This window comes from Halichoerus grypus, chromosome 7 (genome assembly GCF_964656455.1).
Source record: "Halichoerus grypus chromosome 7, mHalGry1.hap1.1, whole genome shotgun sequence".
Classification (NCBI taxonomy): domain Eukaryota; kingdom Metazoa; phylum Chordata; class Mammalia; order Carnivora; family Phocidae; genus Halichoerus; species Halichoerus grypus.
In genome coordinates, this window is record NC_135718.1 from 144,786,967 (window position 1) to 144,804,816 (window position 17,850).

General features: G+C 42.0%; 1 pseudogene; it reads left to right on the forward strand.

The window, feature by feature from the left end:
• The first annotated feature begins 9,646 nt into the window (after window positions 1–9,646).
• LOC118539252 (putative uncharacterized protein C10orf88-like) lies at window positions 9,647–11,219 on the forward strand (annotated as a pseudogene).
• Window positions 11,220–17,850: the final 6,631 nt, after the last annotated feature.

A 17,850-nucleotide genomic window follows, 5' to 3' on the forward strand; every position in this document is an offset into this window, starting at 1 on the left:
TTTGAGCAGGGCTCTGAAGGAGACAGCTGCTCATGGGCACACTAGAGCCATTTCCTTCGGGGTCACCTGCTCAGGTTCAGCCCAGGACTGACTCAGCAGACGAAGATATCTGTGTGGCAGACCAAGGGGAAAAAGTGGTGACTTTAGCCTAATGCTGAGAAGAGAATCTCTTTGGTAAATCTAAATTCTCCCCTGGCAGCCCGAGTGGAACGCAGGAAGATTTAGATGGTTCTCCCTGTTGCTTAGTGTTGGGATTTCCCTGAAGTCAACGAAAGTCTGTTCTGGCTTTCTCTGCCCACACCCGAAGGCTTGCAGAGAGCTGTGGGTGAGGGAAGGGAATGAGAGAGGTGCTCTCCTAGCGTACCCCATTCATAACATCAAGGGGGGATGGTGGCAGGGGATGTGGGTTCAGGGTCCAGCAACATGAGGGTACAGTTAGGGATAGGGAAGTAGTTAGCTCATCATACTATATTTTATGATGCTATATAGATTACATATAGAGATATAGATATTAAAGATACTATATAGAATTAAAGATATCATTTATATCTATAATATATATTTATAATCTACAATCTATAATATGATCTATAGCTATATATAGATAAGTAGATAATATATTATACATTATATGCTGTTATATATATATTTAGTTGAGGAGGTTTTGTTAAAAATGGGATGGAGTCCCACAGTGGTAAATGAGAAAACCCATGGTTGCTATAATAATGAGATGTGTTACTGCCTACCAGTCTTGCCCATGCCTGAGAAGTAGAAGTTGTTTTGTAAAATCTCATTTTTGTCCTTGGAGGGTGGGGGTTTACCAGCTGTCATATGGGACAAGCCAACAGGATGCCTCTTCCGTGGCTTGAACGTGGGCATGAGTAAGCCCCCGGGGGTCCTCTCACTCACTCTCCATTTATCATGACCTCCTCAGTCCTAAGCAGCTGTGATAGGCTTTCTATCCTACACATTGCTGGAATGATTTAGCACCTCTGAAATATGCGACAGTGGATTTAGCCATTGGCAATAACCCTCCGAGTTAGTAAGTGATTGTGCTCAGAGCACTCACGTGGATGGAGCTGTTTTCCCAGGACCCACGGGCCATTTCTATTTCCAACCCTCAGCCCAGTCCACCTGCCCCTGGGGACCGTGTGGGCACAGGTGATTTCAGGTGCTGACCAGCAGCCCTCCTCGAGGCCTTCCCCGGCCGGCTATAGTTTCCCCACCATGTGACCACAGCCTCTTGCTGTCTCGAGCTGATAACAGGACCATAAATCTCCCTTCTGGCTGCAGCTTGACACCTGAAACCTCAGCCCAAGCCTGATGTGAGAAAACAAGATAAGACATCAGGACGGGGTATTTTCAAGTTATCCAAGGAGGTAGGGGAATCGTGGTGGGTTATAGGCAGAGATAGCATTCCTCCAGGTGCTGTCTGCCCTGCCATGTAAATCTCCATGAGTGAGACAAATGGCGTTACCTGTTGATAGCATCTACCTGCTGGCCCTACTTCAGTTTTTGAAACTTGTCAGCACTTCTGTGGGTGCTACTCCCTGCAATAATATAATGGGCTTTGGCAGAATCAGAGAACAAGCTTGGGGCTGTGCTGACCCTGCAGAGAGCTGGGGGTTGATGGCTTACCACTACCTACAAGATGCAGTCCCCATGTGTTGATTTAGCTTTCACGGCTCCCTACAATCTGGCTGCTTCTCTACCACATCCCGAGACGAGCTTCGAGCCGTGAGTGCTCTCCATCATGGTGTTTGCTGTCTCTGATGGCTGAGCTGTTCAGGTAGAGGCTAATTGACTACTTTTCAGGGTATCATTGAGAGTTCACATATAAAAAGGGGATGTTGAGCTGTTCAACTTGTAAGAAGCTCTCTCCTTATGAGCTTCTATGGCTTAATCTTATGGTGTAGAACTCTTGAGGCCTCCCAAAGCCCTTCTCAAAGGGGGTTCAGTAAAAGAATTAAGCTGTATGTGAAAGGCATCCATTGTATGTCATGATTCAACTTCTTTCCTCTGCATTTGAAATAGAACTAATTATGTACTATCTTTGGGAGCGAGGAAATAGTCACCCCAACACTTTCTGGGTTCTGTGGTTCATAGGGGAAACCCTGATTGAGAATGTCTTTAAGGGAAAAGGCAAAGCCTTAACTCAAAAAAGGGATTATTCCCAAGGATAGAACTGCTTGTAAGGTGTAAGGGATGGGTGGACAGAGTAAAACTATTTTTAGGCTGTTCATTATCTCATTCTCTGAAACACAAACAACACATGCATAGTTGTATAGCACAGTTTGGTGATCTTGGTCAATGATGAAGTATGGCCGATAGGACCATAGGCCTCCCTGTGGGCTTGGTAACTGATGACGTCTGTCAGATATGGAAGTAACCAAAAAAGGTTTACTAAACTCCAGGTCATGTCATCTTCTCACATTAATGCTTAATACTTATTCCTCTCACTGCTGGTCTAGCCTGTCATGACAAATGGTATGATGAGCTTCAGAGAGGGAAGCCCATGGTGCGCCTCCCAGCAGGACTGCACCTTGAAGTAATTTTGATGTCTTCATCTCAATTAGGTTAAGCCCACAAAAATAGTGTCAAAGGGGAGCACACCCAGAATGCACTGGGAGATCATGATAAACACTCTTGATGCTTTGCAGCTGGGCCCATCATCTGCTCATTTCACAATAAAATTTTATGATGCGTCCAGACACCCAGCTGCTTGTGTTCATGGGGACAGCATTTCCTCTGCTACACCATTCAGAACTACCCCACCTGGGACTCATTTCCCTTTTCCACCAACCTTTTTCAAATGACAATGAAACTTCATTATCACACCGCTCCTGGGACAGAATTTGAGGAATGTCATGTCCAAAAAAATGTTCTATAGAGGCGACTTCATTTTATTGGACATAGAAAAACTATTCCATGGTCCCCAATAAGCCATAGGGCTATTCAGAACTTTGGGAAACATTTTAGAAGGGGCCACTCCAAAAACCCTAACCCTCTTCCAGTGGGTAGAGTCCCCTAATTCTCATGCACTATGTGACATAGTGGTTAAGAGAGTGGGCTTTGAAATGAAACATACCTGCCTTCATACCTCAGCTCACTGCTTATTATGAACTTGGTTTCCTCACTTATATAGTAGGAATAACTATACATAACTGACCGAGAGGCTGTGTGTGAAGCACCTAGCGCTGTGTGGGGCACGCACTAATGCTCAGTAAACCATGCCTATTGCCATTACGTATTGGATGATGACACTGCATTCTAGGCATTAAACATGAATGGGGATCTAGTCCAACTTTCTACCTAATACACAGCATCCTTTCCCAGTGAAGAATTCTCAAAGCGAAGGATTTATATTTTTGCATTGGGAGCATTCACAGTGAATTAATTCAACCATGCCATCCTGCCCATCTTAAGGCACAATCCTACCCCAGGTCATTGCACCCATTGTAAGAGCTGCTGTTTCCTGGTATTTCCATTTTATAGCTTCCCCTGCAGAGGTGGAGAGAGATAGTTGCCCCCCCCATTTTTGTATTTAATTGTTAATTTTTCAGGCTGTACATGAATATTTTCTCCTTGTAAAAACTATAATATTACACATCTGGCTGCACTCTGTCTTGCTCGGTACCTTGGGTCCTCTGATCCTCTCTCTTTTCCTCTACCCTCAACCCCAAGGTAACCACATTCAGTGGATTGATGGGTACCTTTCCCCACATTTCCCAATCGATTTACATGCTTAGTGTTGTGTTCATGGCAAATATCCAGGTTGTGTGTGCGTTTGAGTATGTGCTTTAAGCACATGGGTGCCTGCCATGTTATTTACATTTGCTTCTTCTTTTTTTTTTTAAACTTAATTTGTCTTAGAGACCTACTCATGCTGGTGCAAAGAGTTTAGCTCTTACTTATTCCTCTGCTGTCTGCAACCAATGTTAGTTAGTATGGGTCTATCGGTTTATTGTGCCCCGTTGTTGGGCATTTTGTTCATTTCCAGTTTTTCAGTATTATAAAAAACACTGCAGTTGACAGGCTTGTGCCTGCTTTATTACTTTTATTATTATCTTATTCACACATGGGTTTTCCAAGCGAGAAGTAGAATACTAAGTTGTAGGGTAAGATCATTTCAAATTCTGACAGATGCTGCCCAATTGTTTTCCAAAGTTGCTTCACCAATTTTACTCCCATTTTTGTTTTCCATATTTAAGGGAAATATAGCTTGCAAAAGAGGTCTTGAATTAGGCCAGGTGGAAGGTACAGCCGGTGCTCACTCAATCACAGGCCACGCCCCTTGGCATCTACCCTCCATCTACTGACGTATGGTTAGTGGATTGGCTGACAGTCAAAAGTATTATTGGTTGACTGGGACAGGAATGAAGATCCAGGAAAGAAAATCCTTCCTCAGCTCCAGACTATCTGAACCCACAGTATCCTCAAGTTTTGCAATTGTGTTTTGGTTGACTTGGAGGATTAAGAGGATGGGGGAATACATGCCCAGAAAACCCTGGGATGCTGGGGTCTAACCCTGGGGCTCTAGCGCTGCCTTGGAACTCTGGGAGGTTGTGAAGAAGGTGTGGAGAGAAGCCAGTCATCGCGACTCCCATTGATCTGTGGCTAAACAAACACGGGACCAGAAATCAAATGTCAGGGTCCCAGAAGCGTTGTCAGGTTGTGTCTGGGATGAGAAACTAGTTAGGCTAAACCTCCTTTGTGGGGCAGGAATTCTTTTATCAAATGTACAGACTTATTCTTACATCCTTTTGCCTGGTTCTTCTGGTGACAACTCAGGGATTGTAAAATTGCGATATTCTTGAAACTCTGCTTCTCCTCCTTTCTACTCATTAAGTACTTCCCCAGCATCTGCTCTGTCCCAGGTGCTGTGATCAGTGCTGGGAAACCAGTGGTGAACAACCTACAGTCTGGCTCTCACAGAGCTTGTGGTCTGATGGGGAAGAGGAGGGTGCTGGCATCAGGATGATGCAGTGTGATGTTGTAGGTATCATGGGTAAGAGGTGCTTCTCTAAGGATGCGGGACATCACTCTTTCCTGTCCCTGAGAGCTGGGCTGATTTGAATGTTTCTATCCAGTGTTTCTGAAAATGCAATGGACCTGAATCCTTGTCAGTCTCCGACCCAGCAGGGCATTGAGCCGTGGAGGGGGCGGGCAGCAGGATCAGGGGGAGATTCAGTCCTCCTGCCAGCATACATAGTCCGTGACACCATCGCACTTGGAGTCTGGGCAGAAGATGCTACACAGCGGGGTTGAGAGTTGTCATGGCACTTGAGCCCTGAGGAGACCCAAAGGGCATTTCTAGCTAGGGCAACATCCAGAGGGGCCCCACAGTTGCCATTTGAGGGAAATTTCCTGCACTATCTCATCCTGGCTAGAAATGCAGTCTCCACTGAAAGGGTTGTAACCCCTCCTAGGTCAGAACAGGAGTCCTATGGATTCTCCTGCCAATACCAAGAGTGACTCTGCACCACACAGAGTAGCAAAGGAGACCGCCCAGCTAGGAAAGTCCCAGCGCCCACATGGGCAGCGTGGATCGTCATGCCAACCTGGCAGCTCTAAACCTTGGATCGAATGCAGAATATCGGGTCACCCCTCCTCTTAGCCTTGATTTCTTTCCCCAAAGTTCTGATATGTCTAGCTTTGCTTTTCACATCTTACTGAAATTATGAAAAGCCCAGAATTGTGAGTCACTCAAATTGGGGATCATTAGAAAAAGGAGACTTGTGTTGGGGCAAAGAAAAGAGACATCATGCCAGATGCAGAGCAGGAGAGAGAGGCTTAGGAAGGGGACTTTGGCATGAAGGACTCTGTGCAGGGGAGTCTTTATACACGTGTGTGTGTGTGTGTGTGTGTGTGTGTAAGAGGGGTAGAGGGAGGTGGGGAGTTAAAGGCATCTAAGCAGAGAGCTGAGTAGATTATTTAGATAAAGGTTAGCAAAAGCTTCTGTCAAGCTCCAACGTTCCTGTGTTCCTTCTGAAGCAGGCCGAACAACTTGGAACCATAAAACCAGAAAGGCATTGGACAGTCGGATGAAGGACTTGGTACAGAACAGGTACCTCTTGGTATGTGAATTATTCAGAACAAAGCAAAATGTATCTAGAAGCATCTCATTGAAATGCTGAGAAAAGAATACCAGAAAAAGGATCTGGTTCAGGGATTCTCAACCAGAGGCAGTTTCTCCCCTGGGGACATTTGGGAATGTCTGAAGACATTTTTGGTGGTCACAACTGAGGTGAAAGCTACTGGCATCCAGGGGTGCGTGGGTGGCTCAGTTGGTTACGCGTCCAACTCTTGATTTCAGCTCAGGTCATGATCTCAGGGTCCCCCGCTCTGTGGGGAGTCCGCTTCTCAACCTCTCACACTGCCTCCCCCCTGCAACATGCTCTCTCTCTAAAATAAATAAATAAATCTTAAAAAAAAAAAAAACCCAACTACTGGCATCTAGTGGATGGAGACCACGGATGCTGCTAAACATCATTCAGCGCACAGGACAGCCCCTCCCCAAATAAGAATGATCTGGCCCCAAATGCTAATAGTGCTGAGTTGGAGAAACCATGGTCTAGTGAGGAAAGGATGGCAAATACATATTTAATTTTGTGGTACTAACGATTATTTCAAAATAGTTAAAAATTTAAATTGTGTATTTACTTTGCTGTTTTTGTGTTCATTAAATATGAAAATATTTAGGAGAGTTTTTTTTTTTTTCCTTTAAGTTCTTTTGGAACTTCTGTTTTCCAGCACAACTGTTTCTAATAAGATCTTCAATTCTTCAGTTCACATACCCTGGGGCTTTCAAGAATTTAATTCTTGCAATTGATAAAGGACTACTGGATGGCCACTGTTGGTTAAAGAATGAAAACTGTTCTGTTTGAAACAATGTGGTCAGAATTTGGGAGGTGGCGTCTACACATCCATCCAGCGAAAGGATTTTCCTGGGAATTCAGGTTGCCAGTATTGTGACACGATATAATCAGAGAATGATCAGGTTTGTCTTGTGCCAGGGCTGTGACTGTGTGAAACCAAGTATGTGTAGGTATTAAGGCTCTGAGAAAAGATTTTTGTCGGACATTTCCCACCTCCTCCCGTATTTTATATAACAAATTTCTAAACATCGCTCGAAAGAATTTTGCAGTGAACACCACCAAGATTATACAGTTAACTTGTGCTGTGTTTGTTTACACATATCAATTTACCTCCCCGTGTCTCCATTCATCCATAAATTTACCTTCTATTTTGATACATTTCAAAGTCCTCCATTTCATCAGTTACTCCTAAATACTTTACTTTGCATTCATGAACTAGAAAGCAGTGTCTGATTAGGGTGTTTTTTTTAAGTGGAGGGTGAATTCTACACACAAAGGCGCAAATCTCTGGCTGTAATTTTCAATCAATTTTGACAAATTGATACACCTCTGTAACCCAAACCCCTATCAAGGTGTAGAATATTACCATCAGTCCAGAAAGTTCCCTCATGCTCCTTCTCTATAAGTCTCTGCCTCCCGGAACACCGGTCTGACTTTTTTCCCACCCTGGGTTGGTTTTGTCTACTCTTGCGAAGCATTCTTGGCAAACCAGGGATGAATTCTGGCTCTCCCTCCAAATCAAGTTGGCAAGCATGTCAGCACCCCCAAATGGGAGTCCCTCCCCACCTGGCTCTTTTCCTCAACTCACCGCTGTCCTAGATGTTCGTTAGGCACCATCTCAGAGACCACTGGGTACATGTCTCCTGTCCAACCGGGTAGCTGCTTTGCATCCACTCTTGCTTTCCTCCCTGTCCTCATGGGAGTAGAGCTGACTAATATGTGACAAAATAGATGTTATTATTTGAATCACTCTTGGATGATCCTTCTATTACTTGTAATCAAATACAGACTCTCTATAGCTTATAGGCAGAAATTAAAATTATTTGGAATTAAATACAAGGCCCATCAAGATCATATGCCTGCCTCCTTTTCCAATCTCATCTCCTATCAGCTCTTCCCAAGCCGCCTATATTCTGGCTATACTCAAATACCGGTAATTACCCTAAAATGCTAAGCTCTTTGCTGGAATACCATCTTTCCCTTGTTTGCTTTGGTAATTCCAACATAGTCTTCAAAATTAATCTCACCTAGTTCTGGAAGCCTTGGCATATCTCCTCAGCCACTTCTCCTAGACCTTATGCATTTAGAGGTGGCCGCTGTTATGAGACAGGTATATCCTTATAGAACTTTATCAGTGCATTTATATGTAAAATAGAAATAACATATTTGTAGAAATCATAACTGTCATAATATTCTATCTATTAATCTTCAATCAAGTATTTGCATAGTCTCCAACTCACAGACCACATAATCCCTCCCCTAGTTGCTTCCCCTCCGTCTTTGGGATGTGGTTTGGGTATGGCTTGCATGGAAGAACTATAGGGATTAGAGGTTCCTGTAGTTTGCTATTTTTATAGGAAATTCAATTCTTGTTCTTGGCCCCAAGTGTATTTCTCGCCCTGTATTGTCTGACTTCTTGAAGCTGTAGAATGTGCTAACAAATACACCGCAAGGAAATCGGATTCGGTGACGGAATCACCAGGTCCCAGTCAATGACCTTGAACGGGCCTGCCCTGGGCTGAGGTATGCCAGGACCAAGGAAGTGGATGATTCTGAAAGGCTTAGGGCGAGGTCCTGCCATGCGCTACGTGGCTGGCAAAGCTGCCTCCTGAGTTGCTGTCCCTCTTCTTGGTCTGACCATTAGACCAGGAGCCCCATAACCGTCCCCTCATACCGGCTCTGCCTGATTCACGTTCACATGTTTCCAAAAGCCATTTTACCACCTAGTCTCTGAAAATTTCTCTTGAGATAAAAACAGATGCTCAGAAACAAATTTTCCCCCCCTGTTTTATTATATTATTATATTTAAGGGACAAACTGCTTTGGGCATTAAGATACTGCTATCTCCATCTGTTTACATCATTTAATTTCCTGCCAAAAATTTATACGCTAACATGATTTTAATGGGCAAAACTAAAGCTATCATTTCCTTTCACACAGGCAAATCAGGGATGTGCATTTTCCACTGTCCCTACTCCATGCCTCTGTCACATGAACCCTGCCTAAGAGTTCTCTCTCGTACTCTGGAGGGAAAACTATTTTAAAATATTTTTTTATAGATGAGTGGGGCTTAAGGGAAGCTAAGTTGCCTCAGAGTTCTGGCTTGATTTTCTTCTTGAGCTTCCTTTCTTACTTCGAAGATTCCTCAGAAACAACTTTAGAAATATGAGCACCTAAAATTATGCTTAAATCTCTTTTATAAATTCCTGAAATTACTGAGATGATAAGGGGCTAGAGGAAGCATCCCTGCTGGGTGATGTGTTGTCCTCATCTTCTTCCTGTCAAATGACTGAGTTCCAATCTAATATGGTGCCATCTCTGGGAGCCATAAAGTGCCAAGTTCTAGAAGACCCCCATGGTTTGTTTGTGTCTACAGTGAAATAGAGTTTCTTTATTTAAAGCTCACCCAAGTATTTGCCAAGTATTTCTTTAAACACAAACCCTTAAACTATTGTTAGCTTTCTGCCATGCTTTGAGTGTCAGAAGATGAGAACCTCTTCCAGGGAACTCTCCCTGAAGAATCTCAACCTCAGTTGATTCCGTATGTCATGGCGCCAGTGGATACAGACTCAAAGTATGCTAGGTTCTCAACCACTGGACTTGAAGAGCCAACAGAGGATGTTGGAACTAGGAAGGGGGACTTGAACTGGAATTCTAGCAAGGACAAGAGAAGACCAAACTGGAGTACATATCTGGGACACCAGGCACAGGAATGATTCAGTCAATGGTCAATGTGGTTGTCAGGGCAACTAAGCACTATGGTTCTGTCTGACATCAGATGCTGGAATATTGGGATGCTGGAACTCAGTACTAAAATATTGGCTTTTCGGGTGAGACTGCATCTCATGGTAGGAGCTCAGTAGACCTGAGAGCTCCTATGTTGGAGGAAGCAAAGGAAGAGGGATGCAGTCTCCAGGGGTGGGGTATCAGAATGGGTCAGTAGTTTGGTGGTGGTGGTGGGGTGCAGGTGGGGGGTCCAATCACTTCATGGACTAGAAGACTGGTTTCAAAGGAGCACTCTGTAGAGGGATTGCTCAAGAGCAAAATGAAGGAATGTTTACTAAAACATTTGGTTTATTTTAAGTAATATTTTCCCCAATTAAAACATTAAAATACAAACATATCAGTGTATATAATTTGGAAAAAAAACTCATAGAAAAACACAGAGAGGTTCCAGGGTTGGCCTGGGCTGGCAGCAGCATAATAGAGCCTGGGGTGAGGCTGCGGGACTGACCTGCTGACCGCTGCTGGCCTCTTCCTGGGAGGAAGCCCAGCAAGTGCTTCCCTCTCACTTGGGCTGGTCTGGGTGCCGGGGAGTTGGGTTGGGAGCAGCTCTGCTGGTGCCACCTGCTCTGGGGCCGAGATCTGGTGATTTTGAAGAGAAGCCTGAGCAGCCAAGATGAAAACCTCTGCTTCCTTTACCTGAGATATGACACTAATGCAGTGAGCACAAAATTATTTTCTACAAGAAATATTTCACATTGGCGTCCTCCAGTCACGCTTGTAAAATAAATTTGCTCTCCTTTGGTGAAAAGCAGTATGTGTTCCTCAATAAAGTTATGGTGCAGGTTTCAGCAGATTCCCCAGCTCTATGACCGAGGATCGACTTCCAGAGGGTCCAAACTATCATGGAATCATGGGGTCAAACTGGCGCTCAGCTGTTGATGAATATGGCTCAATTTTAGGAGCAGAATCGTATTCCCATTGGAGAGCAGCTTCAGTCAGTTTTGGGAAATATTGGACACAGATGTATGATTGATCTACAATCGTCCTGTTCTTCAGGAGCCTTGGACAAGTCACCCTCCATGTCTTTTCCTTTCAGAACTGGATTGACATCTAGAACTGTGACTGAAGCCTTCAACGCTTGCATTGGGAAAAGTCTGCAGTTACCGATGGAGGAAATATATGTCAGATTGTGTAAAATTGTACCCTCAAACCCTTCTCTTCTTGAGAGTGACCTTAAAAATGCAGTTTCTTTTTTCTTGCCAAAGAAGTGACAACTCAAATATACCTAACTCTGAGTTGCTGCTTTTTCTCCAGAGTTTAAGTAGTCTTCGAGTTAAACATCTTTGCGTGGGACAGTGTGATTCCAAAGAAAGACTTTCAAATGGAGAAAGGTAAGTGCTTAACATGGACAAGCTAGTACAGGTATTTATTACATACTTATTACAAAGCCAAAGCCCCCAAAGATCAAAGCAACGGTTTTTAATGTCATTTGAAGATCATCATCTTACTTACGTAAAGTGACCTCAGTGTTCATTTTAACTGTACCTGTTACTGTAAATCTAGTGCTGTGCACTACGATGAATAGGATAGGGTCATAAATTATTTTTGTTTGCAATATTTTTTACTTTTATTCACTTTTATTTTTGTTTAAGTGTTTCAACTTTTTAAGGATTTCTGTTTTAAAAGAGATTTATTTATTTATTTTAGAGAGAGGAGGACAGAGAGAGAAAGAGAGAGTGAGCGAGTGGGGGAAGTGGGGAGGGAGATGGAGAGAGAGAATCTTCTAGGAGGCTCCCCACTCTGTGCTGAGCCTGATGCAGGGCAAACTTCTTAAGGATTTCTAAAGCAATTCATTAGTCTGTATTGTATCTGTATTTGATTTAAGTATTGTTTTAATTTCTACAAAGACCTTATGTTTTAGGAGTATGAAGAAAAATATAGTATTCGATATATTTTTCTTTTTCTTGGAAAACTGAGTGCTTAAGACTTGTAACCTTTAATTTCAGATCATGAAATTACACTTTATATTGTTTATTTCAGATAAAAAATTAGATGTGATGTTTCTGCAACATTAGTTTACACTGGGGCCATTAATTTTATGTTCTGTCACACTGGAGCTATGTTATGGGATAAGGAAGAAAAATCAGGACTGGCCCATTTGTTAAGATTATTACTTTAGATTTAGTGTCTGATGTAAAACAAGAGAAGTCATGTTGTTCCATCTCAATAAACCCAGAAAGTATAAGGAACGCAATAGCCAAACTGTGGAAAGAGCAGAGATGTCCTTCAACAGATGAATGGATAAAGAAGCTGTGGTCCATATATACAATGGAATATTACTCAGCCATCAGAAAGGATGAATACCCAACTTTTACATCAACGTGGATGGGACTGGAGGAGATTATGCTAAGTGAAATAAGTCAAGCAGAGAAAGTCAATTATCATATGGTTTCACTTATTTGTGGAACATAAGGAATAGCATGGAGGACATTAGGAGAAGGAAGGGAAAAATGAAGTGGGGGAAATCGGAGGGGGAGACGAAACATGAGAGACTATGGACACTGAGAAACAAACTGAGGGTTTTAGAGGGGAAGGGGGTGGGGGGATGGGTTAGCCTGGTGATGGGTATTAAAGAGGGCATGTGCTGCATGGAGCACTGGGTGTTATACGCAAACAATGAATCGTGGATCACTACATCAAAAACTAATGATGTATTGTATGGTGACTAACATAACATAATAAAATAAAATTAAAAAAAAAAAGAAAGTATAAGGAACTCTTCTTTTCTGAGCTGATAGTGTTTCTTCTTTCCAGAGCCTTTTTCTGATTTGTTTAAAGCATAAAGTGCTGAGGCTCTGCACCGAAGGATGAAGGCATACGAATCAAGGAGAAGGCACATCTCTCTGGCAGACATAATTTTCAGAAATCAAATTGTTATGTTATATTCCTCCAAGGGTGGTATATTTGCATATAAAAAATAAATGCATCTACTCTGGAAAAAAGAAAAAAGAAAGACCCCAAGAAGGAAATCCTCTTTATCATCCAATTAACCACAATTGGTACATGTCCTTCAAATCCCTCTCTGTAATTTAAAGATTGCTATCATACATATAATTTTGAGATCTTTTTATAATATGAATCCTGTATTATTAATTGCGAAGCTATTTTTACATACAGCTTTTCTGCACATCTGTATGCTTTAGAACATATTCTTTGAAGTGGAGTTTTTTCTGGATCACAGGGAATATTCCTGTCATCTAGAGAGTTTGTGCGGACCTACACCTGTAGGAGCAGGGCCCTCTTTGTCACTGACAGCAATTTTCGGAGTCTGAGCTCCATCGGGGTCTCAAGACAAGATAGGGATGCATGGAACTCAGGAGGCTCGTTCTGGGAAAATCCTTTGGCCTGGGGAGTGAGGAGTTTTTGAGGCTTCTGGACGTGGCTCTGCCACATACCTCATATACGACCTTAGGCAAATAACGATCCCTCGGGCCTTTGTTTCCCCATCTGTAAAATAACATGGTAGGATTTAATAATCTCTCAGCTCCCTTCAAACTTTGACACTGTTTTATTCTCAGTGACAGTGAAAACACTGAGTGAATCACCCAGCTGAATATTCACACTGAACGCTTCATGAACTCGGTTAGTCTTTCAGAAGTCCCTTTGCTGCCCAGATCGAGAAGGAAGACAAACTTTGGGTCCTGGAACATAAAACTCACTGCCCCCATCCCCAACCTGAGACACCCAGCAGCTGTCACATTTTCAAGAGTGAATTACAGAAGGACCTCCCCCCTCCCTTTGTGCTCCCCTACGTGGCAGAGACAGTAAATTCTTACTTCAAGGAATTAGTTTCTAGCGTGTCTTCTTTTTTGCTCTCATGTGGCCGCCTCATAGAAACAGATGGGGAAGGGGCAGAAATGAATGGCGGAGCGCGACCATGCAAACTCATAAATATGAAAATATGAAAGTGGAATTTCGTGAAGGAATCCAGGCAACCCGACACAGGGGAGCTGCTGCCGCATCAGCTCAGGAAGGTGGACGCCCCAAACGGACCACAACAAACCATGGGACAGCCTTGTGCTCTGGCCCTTCTCAGGGCTGCCTCTTTTGCTCTGACTCAAACCCTAGAATTGTTTCCCAGCTTTTCATGCTGCACATAACGCACATGGTGCAATCTGGTAATTTAATCGGTTCCTCCTGGTTGATGGGACCAGCAGATGAATGATTAGTTCTTCTCTCTTGACGCAGCTGAGATGCTGTTAAAAAGTGCTTCTAAGCGCTTGGAATAAAGCGGTATGGGGGTGCCTGGATGGCCAGTTGGTTAAGCGTGGGACTCTTGGTTTCCGCTCAGGTTGTGATCTCAGGGTTGTCAGATTAAGCCCCACATCAGGCTCCATGCTAAGCGGGGTGTCTGCTTGAGATTCTCTCCCTTCTGCTCTCTCTGCCCCTCCCTCCATGCTCTCTCTCCCTTTCAATCAATAAATAAATCTTTTTTTTTAAAGAGGGAATAAAGCAGTATGTACAGGAACCCAGTGGGAACCTGGTGGGAAGGCGGCCATCCCATGGTTAATTTATTTCAAATCACACCCAGGAAATCCAGTTTATTTAAACAAATCCTGGGCCAGGAGTTAGGGCTGAGGGAGAGCCACCAGGAGCGGCCACAAATATTAAGTATTGCAGAGCTGGATAAGGCAGGGTCGGAGATCCGATGACTGCTTAAATTATTATAGAATGTAAACTCATCAGATGACATCTAATCCGGCCATATTTCCCTCAATTATTTCACCCCAGCAGGGTTTACTTTCCCATCAGTACTGGATCACAGAGCTGTCAGCTGGTGTTTTTGAAGGGTGATTTGTTGGCCTAATGATGATACTGAAATCTGTTTATGGTTGTTTATCTAAAGGTCATCTTTCCTCTGGGGCAGCTTTCTTCTCTGGGATTCTATTGGGACAGCGCTCTTCAATTCCCCAAACAACAACTGCCAGGGTTTCAAAAAGGTTAAATATTCCATCCATGTTAATTTTATGACCTATGACTATCATCATTATCGAGCCAACTATGTTAATAATGATGCCTTCTACATGGAAGTTGCTTTAATATTGACCCAGCACACTCACATGTATTACTTTACAGGCTAAAGATACCTAACACAACGATTCTACAAATTAATTGTACTAAGGGTAAAAACAACGATGATATATATTGGGCAGTTTGCAATGTTGCAGGCATTGTTCAAAGCAACGATCCCAGGATGTGAGTCCTACTGTCATTTCCATTTTACGGAAGAGGAAATTAAAGCACAGGAGGGTTAAGCAACTTGCCTAAAGTCACATAGCTGGTAAACTGGGAGACTTACTGAAGGCAGGCATGAAAGCCTCACAGTGTGGACGAGTGCAGGACAGAGGGGAATGAAAAAGCACTTCTAGGGGGATTTGGCCCTAAAATCAATGGTGACTCTTAGAAGATTCAATATATATATTTTTTAATTATGTATTTTTCTTATAATTTTGTGCTTATTCCAGTGTTTCTACTGAGTACCTCTGGGACCATGCACAAGTCTCATGGACGTCCAAGTTTGGAGTTTTTCGTGTGTGAAGTGAGGAGTTGGATCAGAGGGTTTGTTCTTATACTAAGGTCTAGACAAATGGGGACTCTCTGATGCTCAGAGGATTCAGTTCTTCATTGGCAGGGGGCTTTGCCTCATCACTATGGATCTGTGTCCTTGGCTTTCAGGGGATTCATAAACTCATGGAAATCATTTACAAATTTGATCATAGGTAAGCATATGCATTTTTCTGGGGAGCGGCTCCATAATTTTCAGTAGATTATCAAATGACCCATAACACAAAAAGTTCACTGAGATTAGTGACCAATTTACACTGTCGGTTAATAATCAAAAGAGAGTGGTAGAGCTTGGGAGTCTTTGACACCAACAGGTAATTCTGATATCCATCTGTGATTAGCTTTTTGTATTCCAAAGATAATTCCAAAAAAAGATTGTTAAGATTTTTAATAGTGTTAAGAAAATGAAAAGTCAGCATTTACAAAATTTTACTTTTTTTCTATAAAAGTGCTCTACTTTGTAAAAATGGAATTGACATTAAAGAAAATGCTTTTAAAATTTTCTTATTTAGTCTTTTTTTAAGAAAGACTTTATTTATTTATTTGAGAGAGAGAGAGCATGAGCAATGAGGAGAGGCAGAGGGAGAAGCAGGCTTCCTGCTGAGCAGGTGCCCGGCATGGGGTTCAATCCCAGGACCCAGAGACCCTGAGCTGAAGGCAGACAATTGACTGAGCCACTCAGGTGCCCCTAAAAATTTCCTACTGAGTCTTCATTTTAACATAACCATTCATCATTTTGGTTTATTTTCTTCCAAAACTTCCCATATAATACTTATTTATACAATAATTATAGTTGTAATACAGATACAATTTATATCTTACTTTTTATGTATTAGTATATCATAAATATTTTCCATAGTTTGAAATAAATATAACTTTTAGTAATTTAAGAGTAGTCCACTGAGTTGATGTTTCATTCCTATTTTTAATAGGGTTTTGGAATTATGCACTCAGAAAAGTGTACAAATCATAATTGTATAGCTTCATGAATATTTACAAAGTGAACACACCCATCCATGTAACAAATGTCCAGATCAAGAAGTAGAACATTACCAGTCCCTTTCCGTTTACTATCATCCCCTCTTTCTCAAAAGGGGCCACAATCATGACTTTTAACACCATGGATTAATTGTGCTTCTTTTGAACTATATGTATACACTCACACACACACACACACAATCATGTGTATAATCTTGTCTGGCTTTTTTCTTTCAGCATTATGTTTGTGAGATTCATCCATCATGACGTGTAGCAGTAGTTCATTTTCATAACTGCATAGTATTCTCTTGTAAGATTTACCACAGTTTGTCTAAATCTTACTGTTGGTAGACATTTGGGTTATTTCAAGTTTTGAGTTATTGCAAATAAGGCTGTTATGACCATTTTTGTACATATCTTTGGGTGTACATAGGTAATAATTTTCTGCTGGGTATATATCTAGGAGTTGCTGAGTTATGTTGCATATGCTATGTTTAGCTCTCATAGATACTATAGACACCTCTCCAAGTGATTTTACTGATTTATACTCTTAGCAGTGGTAGTCCACTTGTTCCTAGTATTTAATAAAAAGTTGTCAGATAGATAAATGGTGTGCGTGTGTGTGTGTGTGTGTGTGTGTGTATCTGAAAGAGAGAAAGAGTGAGAGAGAGAGCTATCATATACAGACACCTAATAACATTGTGATTAATATGTTTAAGAAAAAAGAATACATGACTAAAATTTTAGAAATTAAATAATCTATAAAAAAGAAACAAATTTGAGAACTAAAACTAAAAAATCTGGAAAAAGAAACAGGCTTTTATAAAAAGATTTTATTTATTTATTTATTTTAGAGAGAGAGAGCACGCAAGCGGGGGGGGGGGGGGGGCATGGGGCAGCAGGAGAGAGAGAATCCCAAGCAGGCTCCATGCTGAGCAACAGAGCCTGATGTGGGGCTACATCCCACAACCCTGAGATCACAGCCTGAGCTGAAACCAAGAGTTGTACACTCAACCAACTGAACCACCAGGCTCCCCAAGAAAACTATTTTAATAATAGATTAAATACAGATGGAGAGAGGATTAATGAACTAGAAGATACATCAGCAGAAAACATATAAACTTAAGTATAGAGCAGAGAAAAGAATAATACAAATAATAATGTAACTAACATATTGGGATTTTTGAAAAGATCCAATGTAATTCAAACCTCAGAAAAGAAGAGATAGAAAATGGTGCAGAACAAATGTTTGAAGAGATTAAAAACCACAGATTTTCCCAGACTGACAAAAGACATCAAGTCACAGATTCAAAACTCACTATAAATATCAAACTGGCTAAAAGAAATCCACTCTTAGTCATATCATAATAAGACTTAAGAAAGCCAAAGACAAAATAAACACAAAAACAAACTTGAAAGCAGC